Source organism: Podarcis pityusensis, assembly GCF_964106645.2.
Source record: "Podarcis pityusensis genome assembly, chromosome: 2".
Classification (NCBI taxonomy): Eukaryota; Metazoa; Chordata; class Lepidosauria; order Squamata; family Lacertidae; genus Podarcis; species Podarcis pityusensis.
The window spans coordinates 105,567,283-105,579,670 of record NC_138029.1 but is presented as its reverse complement, the minus strand read 5'-3'; the positions used below and the strand labels follow the sequence as shown (position 1 = coordinate 105,579,670).

Sequence of the window (12,388 nt, the reverse complement as noted above, 5' to 3'; positions counted from 1 at the left end):
CTTTTGTTTGTTAAGGGTGGTTAGGAGACCCCACTACATAACATATGCTTAGATCAGGAGTGGAAAACTTGTGGCCCTTCATATGTGGTGAAACTACAACAGCCATTATCCTTGTACATCAGCAATGATGGCTGAGGCTGATGGGAGTTGTAGTCCAACAGCCTCTGAAGGACCACAGGTTCCACATCCCTGCCTTGGACTATATCCTAGGAGTTGTGTCCCTCCCACCTTGACTAAAACCATCTAGGAGATTCATGGATGAGACATGAGTCAAAGCTGGTATATCCCAGCGCACAAATCATTTCTCTTAGGTATCATATCGCAGCCGCCTAGTTATTTGGAACAGATACAAACAGAGATAAGAGGCAAGAATAAGTAACAGGCACCTAAACCTGCACCACACTGTCAGAATCTAAGAGTATTTAGATACTAGCTGCTGTGAAAAGGACAAATTCCAATATCATGATTGGTATGTATGGCACAGCCAGTTTTGGAGTACAGTGGTACCTCTAGTTACGTTCACCTCTGGTTACGTATCCTTCGGGATACGTACGCGGCAAACCTGGAAGTATTTTCCCCGGGTTTTGCCCCACGCACATGCGCAGAAGCACTCTACGCATGTGCAGAAGCAGTCCCACTGGTTGCGGAAACCTCGGGATCCGACTGGAGCTCTGGAACGGATCCTGTCCGCAACCGGAGGTACCACTGTATTGTGTACAGTCCTGGTTGCCTCACCTAACAAAGGGCTAGAAATGTTCCCATAAACAGCAATCAAAATGGTCAAGGAGCTGGAGCAACTCAAAATGAGGAAAGATTTATGTTCTTCATCTGCTGGTCTATTAAGCTCACAGTCTTTCCTCCATCACAGACACAGCACATAAATGGTCCATATAGACAGCAGGCCCCCAAACAAGAAGACAAAGTTTTCCTTTATTTTAAACTCCATTGATGATATTATTATTATTATTATTACTACTACTATAACTATTACTATTATTATTATTTAAAAAATAGTATGAGGGATTGGATGGTGCAAGTGTCATCCACTAACAGCTACTTATCTCAAGTGCCCAGTTTAAATTGGAGATTTAATTTTTTCAGGATGCAAGATGTAAGCCAATTTCCTACAGAAATCCAACCTCCATCAGGATTTTAATGGGATGCCTTTGGCTTTCACATCAGTTGTGGTTCCCCTCACCCAAAGCCCAAGGACAGTCAATTAAGCTAACGGGGCTCTTCAAACAAGGAACAGCTATCCTGGAATCTCTTTGAAGCTGGCTGAACAGCCATTAATTAGGAGAGGTGCTTGCAGAACAGTGGAGCCAAGGCATGGCCATACCAACTTAGCAAAGCTAAACCTCAAATGAGTAATAAAGGAAGGGGGAAATGTCCAGTTCCTGTGGTTTAAATCCAAGCTCACCAGCAGCAAATGCTTAGGTACCATGTTGATGGGAAAGACCCGTACCAGGAACCCAGCGAAGCGGAATGAAGAAGAAGAAGAGTTTGGATTTGATATCCCGCCTTTCACTCCCTTTAAGGAGTCTCAAAGCGGCTAACATTCTCCTTTCCCTTCCTCCCCCACAACAAACACTCTGTAAGGTGAGTGGGGCTGAGAGACTTCAAAGAAGTGTGACTGGCCCAAGGTCACCCAGCAGCTGCATGTGGAGGAGTGGAGACGCGAACCTGGTTCCCCAGATCACGAGATTACCGCTCTTAACCACTACACCACACCTCATGGTAGAAGATTCAGAGCAGGCAAGAGGAATACCTCTTTGTGCAATGCAAAGTCTCACTGTGGAATTTTCTGCTATAAAAGGTGCTGATGGGCAACAATTCAAACAGCTTTAAAGAAGGATCAGACAAATTCACAGACGATAAGGCTATGCCTCCTAGTCATCACAATGTCTACACATTACCACCCAGGATCTTCTGAAATCATGTCCCTGGTGAAGAACAGCAGCAGAGAGCTTTTGCACCCAAGCTGTAGTTGGGAGCTTCCCGTAAGAATCTAGCTGGCCACAGGATGTTGGACTGTTTGCCCCAATCTAGCAGGTCTCTTATTATGTCCTTGGGGGCAGTCAGAATAGACAAGCCTACCTCAACCTGGTGCTTACTAGAGGTTGTCGGATTACAACTTCCATCTGCCCCAGTCAGCATAACCAATGATGTGGGGGATTATGGGAATTGTAGTGGGAAACATCTGGAAGACACAGGGCTGGGGAAGACAATATTTGGCTAGATGGATCAATGGTCTGACTCAGCATGAGAGATCATGTTCCTTTAGAGCAGCAGTTTTCAACCTGTGGGTCCCCAGATGTTGTTTGATGGGTCCCCAGATGTTGTCAGATGTTGTTTGATGGTGATGGGAGTTGTAGTTCAACAACATCTGGGGTCCCACAGGTTGAGAAAGGCTGCTTTAGAGGCTTCCTTCCTATTGCAGCTGTATGGAAGATTTGATATGGAGTAAGCTTTGGTAAGTAAGTTATGGTAAGTAAGATATGCAGGGACGCGGGTGGCGCTGTGGGTTAAACCACAGAGCCTAGGACTTGCCAATCAGAAGGTCGGTGGTTTGAATCCCCACAACGGGGTGAGCTCCCGTTGCTTGGTCCCTGCTCCTGCCAATCTAGCAGTTCGAAAGCACATCAAAGTGCAAGTAGATAAATAGGTACCGCTCCGGTGGGAAGGTAAACGGCGTTTCCGTGCGCTGCTCTGGTTCGCCAGAAGCGGCTTAGTCATGCTGGCCACATGACCCAGAAGTTGTACGCTGGCTCCCTCGGTCAATAAAGCGAGATGAGCGCCGCAACCCCAGAGTCAGTCACGACTGGACCTAATGGTCAGCGGTCCCTTTACCTTTACCTTTAAGCTTTGTATATCTTCTTATAGCACTGGACCATCATGCTTCCTGTCAAACGCATTGTCTGTTGATTTCTCATCGCTTTGTCAAAGGCTTAGGAGCCTCTGTCCACCTCAAGGAGGCCTGGCAACAATCTTAGCTGTGTTGCAAACACCAGTGGAGTTGTGTATACAGCATGGCTCTGTTCCGCTGGGTCCTGGGGCTTCTCCTATGGCAGAGGGACCCTTTCACAGTGGAATGGATTTAACGCCCATTGTTCATTATGAAAGAATCCAATAAAAAGAGAACCCTCCTGGCCTGCTGCAGTTATTGTCCTTTTACAGATGTATTTCGTAGCACACGAGGGATATGCCTGCTTCAGCAAATGGAATGTTTTCTAATAATGCAATACTTTACAGTAACAGGAAAAAAAGGAGTGGCTTACAGATCGCATAAAACACACACACACATGCACGCACACACACACACACACACACACACACACCATTTTTAAACAACCTGTTATGTGCAAATGCATTCACAGAGGGAGGAAGTGGGGTGGGGAGGAGAGAACAGGAATTTTCACTTGAGGAGCAACTCAACTATAGCCCAGAAAAGCTACAGCCTCCTCCTTATTGATAATAAGGTTGCTCTGTAGCTAAGAAATAAAGCAGAAGCCCCAGGGCAGGGCCAGCCCATGACATTTTGCCGCTTGAGGCAAAACAGAAAAAGGTGTCCCCCGCCCTTCCACCTCCTTATCCACTGTGACCTGTGGCGACTGGAGGTAACCTGGGGAGGTCCTGGCGTGCTGACGGTGTCAGAGAGAAGAAAGAAGGCTGGAGAGGAGCTGGCGGTGATGGGGGTCAGTGCTGGGGGTGGCGGCAGCAGAGGAGGCGGCGGGTGCAGGTGCGAAGAAGAAGAAGAAGAAGAAGAAGAAGGAGGAGGAGGAGGAGGAGGAGGAGGAGGAGGAGGAGGAGGAGTTTGGATTTGATATCCCACTTTATCACTACCCTAAGGAGTCTCAAAGCGGCTAACATTCTCCTTTCCCTTCCTCCCCCACAACAAACACTCTGTGAGGTGAGTGAGGCTGAGAGACTTCAGAGAAGTGTGACTAGCCCAAGGTCACCCAGCAGCTGCATGTGGAGGAGCGGAGACGCGAAACCGGTTCACCAAATTACGAGACTACCGCTCTTAACCACTACACCACACTGGCACACCAAGCGCAGGATGTGGCAGGTGGCCCTCTCCTCCTCCCTGCTGTCCCCGGCCTGCCACCTGAGGCAATTGTCTCACTAAGCCTTATAAGCCAGCCGGCAGGCCTTGCCTCAGGGACACCAAAAGGCTGTGGGAAAGGAAGGCACTAATAATGTTTAACAGCAGCAATCCTTACATCTGAGAGACTAAGCGATCTTCAAAACATGAAGATTATTCACAGTAGTTTAGGGGGGAAATGGAGCAAAGGACATCTATCATTTACAGTTACACAAGTTTAAATAAATCTCTTCTGGCTTTTGCTCAAAGTAGCACAGCTGTTCTGCTTCTGAGGGGAGCGTTCCTTGCTTTTGACTTTTAAAGGTAAAAAGGTAAAGGTAAAGGACCCCTGACCGTTAGGTCCAGTCGCAGGTGACTCTGGGGTTGCGGTGCTCATCTCGCTTTACAGACCGAGGGAGCTGGCGTTTGTCCGTAGACAGTTTTTCTGGGTCATGTGGCCAGCTTGACTAAGTTGCGTCTGGCGCAATGGAACACCGAAACCAAAGCAGCTCACAGAAATGCCATTTACCTTCCCACTGGAGCGGTACCTATTTATCTACTTGCACTTTTTGGCGTGCTTTCGAACTGCTAGGTTGGCAGGAGCTGGGACTGAGCAACGGGAGCTCACCCCGTCACGGGGATTCGAACTGCCAACCTTCTGATTGGCAAGCTCAAGAGGCTCAGTGGTTTAGACCACAGCACCACCTGTGTCCCTTCTTTTGACTTTTACAGGACTTTCATTCAGACAAAAACAAGTTCTGAAGCCTCAGCAACAGAGGTTGGACCTGTAAAAAATGCAGGAGTCCAGGAATGGGCAATCTTGTCCCCTCCTCCCCCCCCCGCCTTCAAGGTCTGAATGCCCTTGGGGGCACATGCCGGTGTTGGAGGTGGGGTGAAAGCCATTCCACACATTCTCTCAAAGTCTCTCTTAAGATAAAAACATCATTCTGCGCTGGGTTCTCCCTTTGCTCCCTTTTAAAGATCTCAAATAGAGGGTAGGGGGGGGAGAGAGAGATGGAAAAGGGGGTGATGATCTTAATTTTCCTCCTCAGGGCTACCTGTATGGAAAAGTCCCATGAAATTAGGCTCATGGGTCACAGGTTGTCCACCGCTGCTGTAGCCTAAAGGCTCCTAAGCTGTTAGCTTGATCTGTGGACATCAGCCGGTGACAATGTTTGCCAAGTTGCTATAAAAGGCATAGAAGCAGGCAGGGTTCTTTTTCCAGATCATGTGGCAACTCTCTTGAGCCCTCCGTGAATTGAGTTCAAACCGGTCCCTGTGCAGCCCTGCTCTTAATAGCAGCTTGTTAGGCAGGAGTCAGCAGGTGAACATATCCTCAGCACATAGATAAATGTTATCCCTCCGCTGCAAATCGTGGCGCAGCAACACAGGCCGGTTGAAAGGTTGGCAAACCCTTTGCCGTGCTCAGCGCCCGCAGCCACAGACCATACCTTGCATGTGAGAAACAGCCAATCGCGGATCAGACATCGAAATGGAGAACTGATATTGCCTCAAAAGCAAAATGCTGTCAAATATCACATGCATGTGGGGATCAATGCCCTTAGATTAAAGCAGAGAGCACCCAGGGGAAATCAGTAAGTTTGAACTGGCATAGAGCCATGTGCCAAACATTATTTTGCCCAACCACCCAGAATTCTACCTGCTTTTCTGGGTCCTTGCTGTTCCGTCCCCTCAGTCTGGAGTCTCCTATGCAAAGGCCCTGCAGGTGTCTTTCTTCCTTGGCAGTTGTTGCCAAACGGAGCACAGTTATCTGAGAGTGGGAGAGTAAAGCGAGGGAGAAGGGAGGGGCTGGACAACTTTATGACTAAGCCACAAATCCAGTGAAATAGAAGGTTAAATCCATTGCCAAACCCAGCCTCTCTGTCTCTCTGAGTCACAGGCCAAACAAACACCTCCCAGCCCCACAGCTTGTGCGGCTGCCCTTGCAAATGTTAAACAAACCGAGTTGTGCTTATATTAGAATGAGGAAGCATTATTGCAGCTGCCCAGAAGGAAGCCCAGCTCAGCTCTCAACAAGGGCCTTCGCATCAGTAGCAAATGCTCAAATCAACTTCAGAAATATCCAAAGCTGCCTTATATATCGAGTCAGTCCATTGGCTCAATATGGTCAGCATTGATTGAAAGTGGCTTTCCGGGGTTTCAGACAGGGACCTCTTTTGCAGGCATAGGATCATTGAGTTGGAAAGGTGATCTCAACTAAAGCATCCACGAGACATCCAACCTCTGCTTAAAAACCTCCCATGAAGGAGAGTCCACCACCTCTCGTGGGAGTTTGTTCCACGAGCAGCTCTTACTGCCAGGAATCCATTGTTTCAAGTCCTACTATAATAATAATAATAATAATAATAATAATAATAATTTATTATTTGTACCCTGCCCATGTGGCCGGGCCTCTCCAGCCACTGTGGGCGGCTTCCAACAAAGATTAAAAATACATTAAAATGTCACACATTAAAAACTTCCCTTCAGATGTCTTCTAAATGTCAGGTAGTTGTTTATCTCTTTGACATCTGGTGGGAGGGCGTTCCACAGGGCAGGCACCACTACCGAGAAGGCCCTCTGCCTGGTTCCCTGTAGCTTTGCTTCTCGCAGTGAGGGAACCACCAGAAGGCCCTCGGCGCTGGACCTCAGCATCCGGGCTGAATGATGGGGTGGAGACACTCCTTCAGGTATACTGGGCCAAGGCCGTTTAGAGCTTTAAATGTCAACACCAACATTTTGAATTGTGCTCAGAAATGTACTACCCTCCAAAGCAGAAGAAAACAAGCTTGCTCCATCTTCCATGTGACAGCCCTTAAGATATTTGAAGATGGCTATAATTCTTCCTCTCAGTCTTCTCCTCTTTTCCAGGCTAAACTTACCCAGCTCCTTCAACCGTTCCTCATAAGGCTTGGTTTCCAGACCTTTGATCATCTTGGTTGTCCTCCTCTGCACACATTCCAGCTTGTCAACATCCTTCTTAAATTGTGGTACCCAGAACTGGACCCAGTATTCCAGGTGTGGCCTGACCAAGGCAGAACAGAGTAGTATAGAATCCTAACTGGAAATGCTGGAAACCAAAGCTGGGAGAACCTTCTGCATTCAATTCAGATGTTCTGCCACTGGACTAAAGCATTTTATTTCTCACACATCAGCCATTCTCCATTCTATGTGTGATCTATTCTCTGTTTTGCTTCCTTCCCTCGCTTTTTTCTCTTTTTTTGGCCAGGAGTATGTGTTGATTTTCTTGGCGTTTCAACCACCTGTTCCCTCTTTGCTTTCAAAAAAAGACTTGACACTGTAGCACAAGGTAGGTACACAATGCGTAAGTACTGCAAAGTAAACCAATTCAGCTTCCTTTTGGTAAAGAACACTGGCGTATGGTAAACAGTGACAAGTGAGCTATTGTGAGCTCTTAGAGATAAAGTGACATTTGAAGTCCCGCAAGCACAGGTGCCAACAGGATTTCCTGGGATTAACAGTATATTAATAAATAGTAGACCAGCGATGACAAAACTGTAGCATGTGGGACGTGGAAAATGGGTATGTGTCACTGCAATATCACTTTCCCCCTCTGCAGAAGTAAAAAGGAAACCTCATTTGTTTCGAGAGAATTTGTTGTTGTTGTTTAGTCATTTAGTCGTGTCTGACTCTTCGTGACCCCATGGACCAGAGCACGCCAGGCACTCCTGTCTTCCACTGCCTCCCGCAGTTTGGTCAGACTCACGTTGGTAGCTTCGGAGAACACTGTCCAACCATCTCGTCCTCTGTCGTCCCCTTCTCCTTGTGCCCTCAATCTTTCCCAACATCAGGGTCTTCTCTTCTCATGAGGTGACCAAAGTATTGGAGCCTCAGCTTCAGGATCTGTCCTTCCAGTGAGCACTCAGGGCTGATTTCCTTCAGAATGGATAGGTTTGATCTTCTTGCAGTCCATGGGACTCTCAAGAGTCTCCTCCGGACCATAATTCAAAAGCATCTATTCTTCGGCGATCAGCCTTCTTTATGGTCCAGCTCTCACTTCCATACATCACTACTGGGAAAACCATAGCTTTAACTATACGGACCTTTGTTGGCAAGGTGATGTCCTTTGTTGGTTACTTCCAGTGCTTTATTCTGTAAAGGCAACACATTTGGGGAGTGAATGAAATCATGTGGACATAAGGGAAATGCTGTAAGAAATGTCCCCCAGTATCCTCCTCCATCCAGCTTTTCCTGTTTTTTTTTTAATACTGCTCTCGGAGGCCTGCCTTCCAAGTCCAAAGGTGGGGATGCTAAAGTTCCTTCCTCTCATTGCTTAACAACAGTGATTAAGTGATTTCCAAGTTTGTCATCTTTCCAATCTTGAGTTCACTACTCCACATATATACACCGGTTTGCAATCTTTTTTAAAAAAAACAACAAAAAAACCCCGAAAGAATTTGTCAAAATTCTTCAGCATGTTAGTGCGTGTTTCTCCAAGGCAGACATCATTTTATATGCACTTTCGCCAAATATACGCATTTTCAATGCAATTCCGCCTAATATAATGCATTTTCACTGTGTTCTTTTAAATAACACAATATGTGATTTTTATGCACTCTTTAACCTCGTGTACAATGTTTAATTTGTTTTGTTTCGTACACATGGCTGGAGAACTGCGTTGCAGAATTCAGAGAGGTGTAAATTTCAAAGGATCCACGTGTTTCAGTTTGTGTATTATTCCAGAATTCTGTTGGGGCAGAATTTGGTTTTTTGCTCACTTTGCTTCAGCAAGTGCAAATTGGGTAGGCTCGCACGAAAATGTGGACCACTGGATTCCTCCCTCTGCCATCCCTTGTGGATGTTAGCTCAGAAGAGTAATGAGAGGCAGTGTGGTCTAATGGTCAGAGGGTTGGACGAGGACCTGAGAGACCACTCAGCCATTCAGGGGCAGTGAATGTCTCTCAGCTAATCTACCTGCATGTTTGTTTTTGTGGCTCCTTTTTTGTTTGTTTTTGTGACTGTGTGGAACCCAGTTCAGCTACTGATTAATTGATTGTGTGACAGCAGTACATTGTTTATTGCTTTCATTTGATGGATCAATGTTCTCATTAGATAGTAAAATTCATGTTAAGTTGCTGTTTTAGGGGTTGTTTTTAAAAGTCTGGAACGGATTCATCCATTCTGCATTACTTTCTATGGGAAAGCGCGCCTTGGTTTTGGAACGCTTTGGTTTTGGAACGGACTTCTGGAACTTCTGGAACGGATTTAGTTTGAAAACCAAGGGACCAGTGTAATGGGAATTTCACTAAGAGGTAGCTGGAATGCTGCTGCTATAAAGAAGTAAAATATGCAGGAAAACCTTTCTGTAAAAGGAACTCTGCTGCAGAAAGAAATGAAAACCCAAGAGTAGATTCTCACTCACCAACATGACAAAACAGCGACACTCCCCCCAAACCCTTGAAATGGGGAATATCTCTTTAATGTCACTACTTTGAACTGAGTACCATCTGGAAGAACCTCCTTGACTGTTTCTGTTTGTTTTCCCCACTGGTTGTTCCGAAAGCAAAAGGCAAAATAACTTTTAAGTTTTGATATTTTTTTGGGTACCCCGGGTCGAAAATTTAGCTGCAGTGAGGAAGATCTCAGTTTGAATAAGGACCAGAGGCTTGCATGTCTCTGGGGAAATATCCTTGCTATTAGTTTGCTTAGCTGCTGGTAAAAATGGGCTCAGCTCAATAACAAAAAGCCTCAGTGCTTCAGGGCTGCGTTGCTGTCCATGGAGGCAGAGATGCTTGCTGGTTTGGGGAACAGTAATTACCGCTTCCTAGCTCAGCTTAGCCCAGGTTGCCTTTGCTTGAGCCTAGAGCTCTTCTCCATCTCAGCAATAACATATTGCACTGCTTTGATATGAGTCTCGTTGGTTTCAGGGGCACTTGCTTCAGCCATAGGAGCCCTGTGCTTCTTGCTACGAACGCAAGCAGGCTCTTCCGGGCTTGATTAGAACCTTTTGGCAGTGTTTCCATTTAGGTCCGAAAAGAAGAGACAGTGGCCACAAGCATGATGACAAAATTGGGGGAGAGGGAACTGGGACGATAGGGGAACCGAACTGCTGGACCCACAACCTGGAGGTCTCTGATTCTTTTGGACCACATCAACCCATTGGACCGATGGGACTTGCAATCCAAAACACCTGGAAGGTTGTTGCCGACGTCCACTAGAGCTCATCAACATTTCTGTTAAGAGAAAAACCCTGAAAACTTTTCAAAGTTGCTTTTGGTTAAGGTAAGCAAAGGGGAGCTGGGAATCCTCTGCTAGGGACGAGAGACCGGCTGTGCTGCTTTTTTGTGGGTTTGCTATCTGCTGCTTAATGAGCGGTATTCGACTGACATGTCGCAACTATTTCTGCTTGTGCAAAGGAACTTTCCTCTCCTCCATCACCCATGCGTGAGCAGGGCCCTCTGCAAATCTGCTTCAGAGAGGGTTTTTTTGGGGGAAACCTTTATAACTTAGGGGCCATGCAGGAAAGGGTGGAACATCCCATTGCACGAAGAGAAATCCTTGCACTGGTGGAACGAGATACTTAGTGTTGTGTTGAAACCCATCCAGTGTTTTTTTTTCTGGGTGTGTTCAAGGGTATGCAGTACCAGCACCTCCCCCCATTGTTAAAAGTGTGGCAATTACTATAACAACTTCATGGTGAGTACCGGTAACACACACACACACACACACACACACACACACACAAAATCTCTGGGCTCTGAGAGAATCCAAGGATTCCAGGTGTTTACACAGGTTCAGTTTTCTCAAGATGAAGGTCAATGGGGACCATGGTGTCTTTAGGATAAAAAGGTAAAGGTAAAGGGACCCCTGATCGTCAAGTCCAGTCGCGAACAATTCTGGGGTTGCGGTGCTCATCTCGCTTTACTGGCTGAGGGACAGTTTTTCCAGGTCATGTGGCCAGCAGGACTAAGCCACTTCCGGCGAAACCAGAGCAGCACATGGAAACGCCGTTTTACCTTCCCGCCAGAGCGGTACCTATTTATCTACTTGCACTTTGACATGCTTTCGAACTGCTAGGTGGGCAGGAGCTGGGACTGAGCAATGGGAGCTCACCCCGTTGCGGGGATTCGAACCGCCGACCTTCCGATCGTCTTTAGGATAGATGGCTTTAATTACATATACAGTGGTACCTCGGGTTAAGAACTTAATTCGTTCTGGAGGTCCGTTCTTAACCTGAAACTGTTCTTAACCTGAGGTACCACTTTAGCTAATGGGGCCTCCCGCTGCCACCACACCGCCGCTGCACAATTTCTGTTCTCATCCTGAAGCAAAGTTCTTAACTTGAAGCACTATTTCTGGGTTAGCGGAGTCTGTAACCTGAAGTGTTTGTAACCCAAGGTGTTTGTAACCCGAGGTACCACTGCATATACAACCTGAGAGTCGAATGGAGTGGCTCACATCACTGACACCCCAAAATATCTTGCTTCTCCGTTAGTCACAGCTTTGGATCCAGCACAGAGCAAGCATGTCTCTGTGTCTCCAGCTTCCAGTCTGCTTCCAGCTCAGCTTTGGCATAACGCTCTGGCTATTGTTTACCTAAGTAGCACTTAGGGGGAAGGCCCACCCAATTGTTTCGTGATGTTTATCTAGTCATCCAAAACCATTACCTAGACAAAGGGGCTGGTTTGGCAGGCTTGCTCTCATACACCCTACCCCCACAGAGACAGAATTCCAATAACTGTAAGGGGCATCATGCAGACTGACCCCACTCCCAGCTCAAAACAATATAACTTTATTCTATTGCATTGCTATGGTATGCCTTTCGAGACAGACGGACGCCAACAACAACAAAGTTTACCATTGATTTATTTATTTCATTTGAAAACCCCAAAGTGGTTTACCACCCACCCACCCATAAACGTATCAATAAAAAATATTTCCAACCATAATTTAAAACTTTTTTTTAAAAAAAATCAAAATCAGCAATAAAGTGAAAATGGTTGAAAGCTCACATCCACTCTCTAAATATCTGGATGGGCTTGTCTAAAGAAAAATGTCTTTTTTAAATAATAATTTTTACTAATTTTAACATATAAATTATAATACCACAAAACTTCATCATTTATACAATCTTTTTTGGACTTCCCCTAGCCCCTCTGATGATCCACCGTTTTAACCACTTCTTATGCATTTCTTAAATTCTTATTACCTTTAATTATCATAACTAATCCTCCTCCCCCTTATCTATTTTTGCAATAATTCCAATAATATTCCTCAGAAAACTTCTTGCAAGCCTACAAACGTAGTCTGGTCATCACAAATACTTTTCAGATAATCTGTAAA

The 12,388-nt window shown here is 46.0% G+C and overlaps 1 protein-coding gene across 1 annotated transcript in view; it reads right to left on the bottom strand.

The window, feature by feature from the left end:
* The window catches only part of FAM3D (FAM3 metabolism regulating signaling molecule D), a 43,515-nt gene extending 36,534 nt beyond the window's left edge, over positions 1 to 6,981 (bottom strand). Inside the window, exons 1-2 of the mRNA XM_080995914.1 lie at positions 6,967 to 6,981; positions 5,745 to 5,855 (exon numbers count right to left, since the gene is read on the bottom strand). The gene's annotated coding sequence lies outside the window, so the exon portion shown is untranslated. The remainder of the gene's footprint in view (positions 1 to 5,744; positions 5,856 to 6,966) is intronic.
* Between the last annotated feature and the right edge of the window lie 5,407 nt (positions 6,982 to 12,388).